The sequence below is a fragment of the Bufo bufo genome, chromosome 4, assembly GCF_905171765.1.
Source record: "Bufo bufo chromosome 4, aBufBuf1.1, whole genome shotgun sequence".
NCBI lineage: Eukaryota > Metazoa > Chordata > Amphibia > Anura > Bufonidae > Bufo > Bufo bufo.
Genome location: NC_053392.1, coordinates 199,815,351 through 199,821,350, shown reverse-complemented (window position 1 = coordinate 199,821,350; position 6,000 = coordinate 199,815,351).

The following is a 6,000-nucleotide window of genomic DNA, read 5'->3' as shown; positions in this document are numbered from 1 at the left end:
GTGCATGAGGCCTAACACTCCGTTTATATTGAAAGCTGTATTATGCCCTTGAGTAGTCTCCTGATCATTTCTCCTTTTGTCTATCATTTCTGAGTCATTAACCCACTACCTTAGTTGGCATACACAACAAAACAATACACAATAAATAAATTTACACAATAAAAAAAAATAAATCCTAGTGCCGTGAGCTCCTGTGAAAGGAGCAGTGTCCATAACGGGAAATCACACTTACACACGGACCTTGAATTCTGCACCGGACATGCTTGTCTGAAAGAGGCCTAAGGCCTCTGTCACACGGGCGAGTTTTCCCGCGCGGCTCAATGCGTGACGTGCACGCATTGCACCCGCACTGAATCCTGACCCATTCATTTCAATGGGGCTGTGTACATGAGCGACGTTTTTCACGCATCACTTCTGCGTTGCGTGAAAATCGCAGCATGTTCTATATTCTGCGTTTTTCGCGCAACGTAGGCCCCATAGAAGTGCATGGGGCTACGTGAAAAACATGGTTATAATGGAAAATGTCCATTAAGGGTTAAAAAAATAATAATAAAAAAAATTACTCTCCTCATCCACTTGATCGCGCAGCCATTATCGTCTTCTTTCTTCTTCTATCGTCCTTTTGCAGAATATCCTTGCACAGAGTTTTTTTTTTTTTTTTTTTGAAGGAAGGTTTTGAGACAGATTTTTCCAGGGGTTCTTCAGCCAAAGCCAGGAGTAGATCTGGCAGGAAGGAGAAGAAGTCCTTTTATATTTCTGAATCCATTACTGGTTTTGGCCTCATGCACTCGAATGTATTTTCATTCCGTGTCCATTCAGGGTTTTTTGCGGACCGTATACGGAACCATTCATATCAATGGGTGTGCAAAAAAACCGGCAGGTACTCAGTGTGCATTCCATTTCCGTATTTCCGTTCTGCAAAAAAATAGAACATGTCCTATTATTGTCCGCATTACGGACAAGGATAGGACTGTTCTATTAGGGCCAGCAGTTCCATTCCGCAAAATACAGAATGCACACGGATGTCATCTGTGTTTTTTGCGGACCGCAAAATACATACGGTCGTGTGCATCAGGCCTTTGGCTGAAAAACCTCCAGAAAACTGTGTGTGAACTTACCCTTAGGTTATATAATAATAATCTTTATTTCTATAGCGCCACCATATTCCGCAGAGCTTTACAATTCAGAGAGTTCATGTACAAATCAAAATAGACCACAGAATTACAGGCTAATATACAACTGAAACACTAGGAGTGAGGGCCCTGAGCGCAAGAGCATGCAATCTGAGGAAATGGGGGATGACAAAGGTAAAATTGGAATTTTATAAAGTGGTCCAGCCATCTTTGCACTTGACAAAGTGGTGCAAACTCTTGGTCTGAAGATCGAGATAGGTCCAGAAGGAGGGAAGAGTCCGTTTAAGGAACATGATAAGGGCTAGTTCACATCACCGTTTATTTTTCTTCTAATCCATCAGAACAGAAAAATAAAAAAGCGGATCCTGAATATTAGTGATGGACATTTGACATGTTTGAGCCATTTCTGCCTGAGATCTGTTATTTTTGAAGCCAAAAGGTAGATGTGGATTCAGAATGAGAAGACCCAGTCTTTCCTTTATAAATGTCCTCTGTTTAGGCCTCATGCACACACCCGTGATTTTTGTCCGAATCCAAAACGCATTTCACTTCAATGGGGCCACAAAAGATGCAGACAACACACCATATGCTGTCCGCATCTGTATGTCCATTCCACACCCCTGCAAGGAAAATAGAACATGTCCTGTTTTGCGGACAAGGATAGGACTAAGGGCAACACGTACCATTCCACAAAATGCAGAACGCACATGGCTGGTATCTGTGTTTTGCAGACTGCAAAAACAGCAACTGCCGTGTGCATTAGGCCTTATGATGTATTCCTGGCTTTGGCTTTAAAAAAATGCAGATTTTAGGTGAATCTCATCTTGCTGTATTATGTTTATATGTGTAAAATATACAGTAGAATGGTTTTACCTTCCATTGGAGCTTGGGACTGCGTTTTGTGCTTAATTCTTTCCTCTACATATCTGTTCACACAGCGGATTTTGAAAATCTGCCTATCAAAGTCAGCACGGAATCCCAGCTTGTTTTTTGATGCTTTTTTTTTTAACCAGTGGGTATTTACTTCAATACAAAACTGCATTTTCAGTTTGTGGTTTTTGGGCATGGACACATACGGAGTGATTTCATGACACTTCCCACTCATTTCGATGGGAGATTCAGAGCAGATTCCACCCTAAGGCCTCCTGCACACGAACATGTGCGCCCCGTGGCCGTGCTACCACCGTGGGGCAGCCGCAGCGGATCTTGGACCCATTCACTTTAATGGGTCCGCGATCCGGCCGTTCCGCAAAAAGATAGAACATGTCCTATCTTTTTGTAGAACGGACGAAACCCCCACGGAAGCATTCCGTAGTGCTTCCGTAGGGTTTCATTCCGTGCTTCCATTCCACACCATTCCGCATTTGCAGACCCATTGAAGTAAATGCGGAATACACACGGAACGGTACCCATGTATTGCAGGTCTGCAATACGGCAACGGGCAGTACACGTTCGTGTGAGAGGCTGTTTGAGCGGATTGTGAAGGAGAAATCCGCCAAAAGCAGCACCAAAAAACAGGCCCTAAAAGATTCAGACAGGCTTCGTGAGTGACATTGTATCCATTTACTCATATCTGACTTTGGTCTTCATCTCTCAAAGTAGCATCAGGTGTGTTTAGACCAAAAACATGAAATGTAAGAACAAAGCCCATAAAGAGCGTGTTGTTGACACAATTTGGCAGCATCCGTACAAACCAGCTAAGTCAAGACTGTTCAGACAAGGTTTCTGGGACTATAATTCACTTTATATTCTTCTACAATAAGAGTAAGATTATACAGGCAAAATATGTGCCATCAGTTCAAAAATATAATGGGTCACAATATCTCAAAAAAAAAAAAAAAATTATTTAGTTTTACATGTACATTGTGTTATGAAGCTTGTTTATACAGCCAATACCATCCAAAGCTCTGAGAAATGATTCAGTTCAATATCCATATAAATGTTAACATCCAGTGTTGAATAGTGGTTCTACAGTAATGTGCAAAATAATAGCAGTGTGTTTAACCCCTTCCTGACCAATGACTTCCTCCATTTGATGTACTATTATGTCTTTCTGATCGGGCAGGCCCGGCTGTATCTGCCAGCATCACTGTAAAAGCCAATGCTGGCAGGTTAACCCTTTCTATGCCAGGATAATCGCTGACCGCTGAATAGAAGGGATTTGTGGTGGGTGAGGATCTCCATCAGGTCCCCTCGCTGCGGTGATGGAGATCCGATGGGTGAGAAGGCAGCAAGGCATCGGGTCCCCTAGGTAACTGTTAGTGTATTACACAGTGTAATACACTAACAGGCAATGCATTACAATACAGATGTATTTTTAATAATATAAAATAATTTTTCACGTAAAAAAAAAAAAACACCCCTTTCCCCTGATTTTAAAATAAAAAAAAGATAAAAATTAGGTATCGCCGTGTCTGTAACGACCAGCTCTATAAATATATCACATGATCTACCACCCAGTCAATGGCTTTTTGGCACAGTTTTTATTTTTTTACGGTGTTCACCTAAGGTCATGTGATTTTTAAAGAGCTGGTTGTTACGGACATGGCGATACCTAATATGTGTACTTTATTTTACTTTACCCACAATAAAAGCATTTTTGAAAAAAAAAATTATGTTTTAGTGTCTCCATATTCTGAGAGCCATAGGTTTTGTTTTTTTTGGGCCGATTCTCTTATGCAGGGGCTCATTTTTTTTGCAGAATGAGGTGATGGTTTGATTCGTAGTATTTTGGGGTGCATACGCCTTTTTGATCGCTTGGTGTTGTACTTTTTGTGATGCAAGAGGACAAAAAAAAAAGCCTTTTTTGTCACCTTGCATCACAAAAATTGTAATACCAAGCGATCAAAAAGTCATATGTACCCCAAAATAGCATCAAACCGTCACCTCATCCTGCAAAAAATGAGCCCCTGCATAAGACAATCGGCCAAAAAATTATGTCAGAATATGGAGACACTAAAACATCTTTTTTTTGTTTTAAAAATGCTTTTATTGTGTAAAACTTAAACTAAAAAAAGAAAAAGTATATATATTAGGTATTGCCACATCTGTAACGACCTGCTCTATAAAAATATCAGATGACCTACCCCCACAGGTGAATGCTGTAAGAAAAAAAAAAAAAGAAACACACACCTCTTCCTGCAAAAAACAAGCCTCTGCACAAAACGATCGGCAGAAAAATATAAAATAGAATATGGCGTTCAGAAAATGGAGACAAAAACATTATTTTTTGTCAAAAATGCTTTATTATGTAAAACTGAAACAAGCAGACAAAAAAGTAGACATATCAAAAATCATATGTACCCCAAAATAATACTAATAAAACTGTCACCTTATCCCGTAGTTTCCAAAAGTGGGTCACTTTTTGAGAGTTTCTACTGTAGGGGTGCATCAGGGGGGCTTCAAATGGGACATGGTATCTAAAAACCAGTCCAGCAAAATCTGCCTTCCAAAAACCATATGGCAGTCATTTTCTTCTGCGCCCTGTCGTGTGCCCGTACAGCAGTTTACCACCGCATGTGGGGTGTTTCTGTAAACTACAGAATCAGGGTAATACATATTGAGTTTCGTTTGGCTGTTAACCCTTGATGTGTTACAGAAAAAATAGATTCAACTATCTAAAGGGTTAATAAAGTTCGTAAAATCAGGTTTTGAATAACTTGGAGGGGTGTTGTTTCTAAAATGGGGTCATTTTCAAAATGATGCCAAGATGAAGTAGACAGATTAACTTTTCTGAACTAATATTTAGTTGTATGATCTTTATTTCTGATAACTGCTTTACATGTGTGTGGCATGGCATCAGCTAACATCTGACACCTGCGAACAGATATTCCATTCACATGGCTATAAGGGGCTTGTTTTTTACAGGACAAGTTGTACTTTCTAATGGCATATTTTAATATTGCATATAGTATAGTGGAAAGCTGAACAAACTTCTAAATGGGGTGGAACTATAAAAGAAAAACTATGCAATTCCGCCACAGTTTCATGGGTTTTGTTTTTATGGCATTTCCTGTGCGGTAAAACTGACCTGTTACCTTCATTCCCTGGGTCAGTATGAATACACTAATACCACATATGTATAGTTTTCTTGTGTGTTAATACTGCAAAAATAAAAATAAAAACTTTGGGGGAAAATTATTTTTTCTTTTTATTGCAATATTCTGAACCACCCCCATAATTTTTTTTGTAGTTATGTCTATGTGAGGCGATCTTTAGATTTTGTTTATAGCGTTTTGGGGGTGTATATGATTTTTTGATCACTTTTTATTCAGTTTTTTGTGGAGGTTGGAGGTGAAGCAAAAAGTGTCAAAGTACGGCATTCTGCATTGTACTTGCAACCTTGAAGGATGTTGTGCTGCGGTTCTGTCGGTCAAAAATCAATTGCAGACATAAGCCACTGATAAATTGTGATAGGGACAGTATAAGAAGATTATAGGGAGAGAACAGGAGATATATTTGGGAATTTTGCGTATATTAAGGAGTTTGACCAGGGAAAGAGTCACAGCATAGGCTGGTCCCACGTCAGGTTGCTGGCAGGCTAATTTTACAATAAAGATTCCTGCAAAAACAGACTTTTTTGGAAAAACCTTCTTTCATAGACTTCTTGCCATACAAATTACATTCTTGCAAACACCGAGGAATTGCCTCCCTTTTTTTTTCTAGAACCAGGTTCTATTAACGGTTTGCATTTGGGTATCATGCATTATAGCCATGTTACTGAATGGCTGTACATTGCTGCAAGATAAGGGGTAGATAGATACAGTAAATACATACATCAGTGATGCAAATTCTATAACCATGTTACTGAAGGAATTATTGGATCAGAGTGTGTCGTTTGGGAGGGGGGCTAAGAAGCCCACAATGA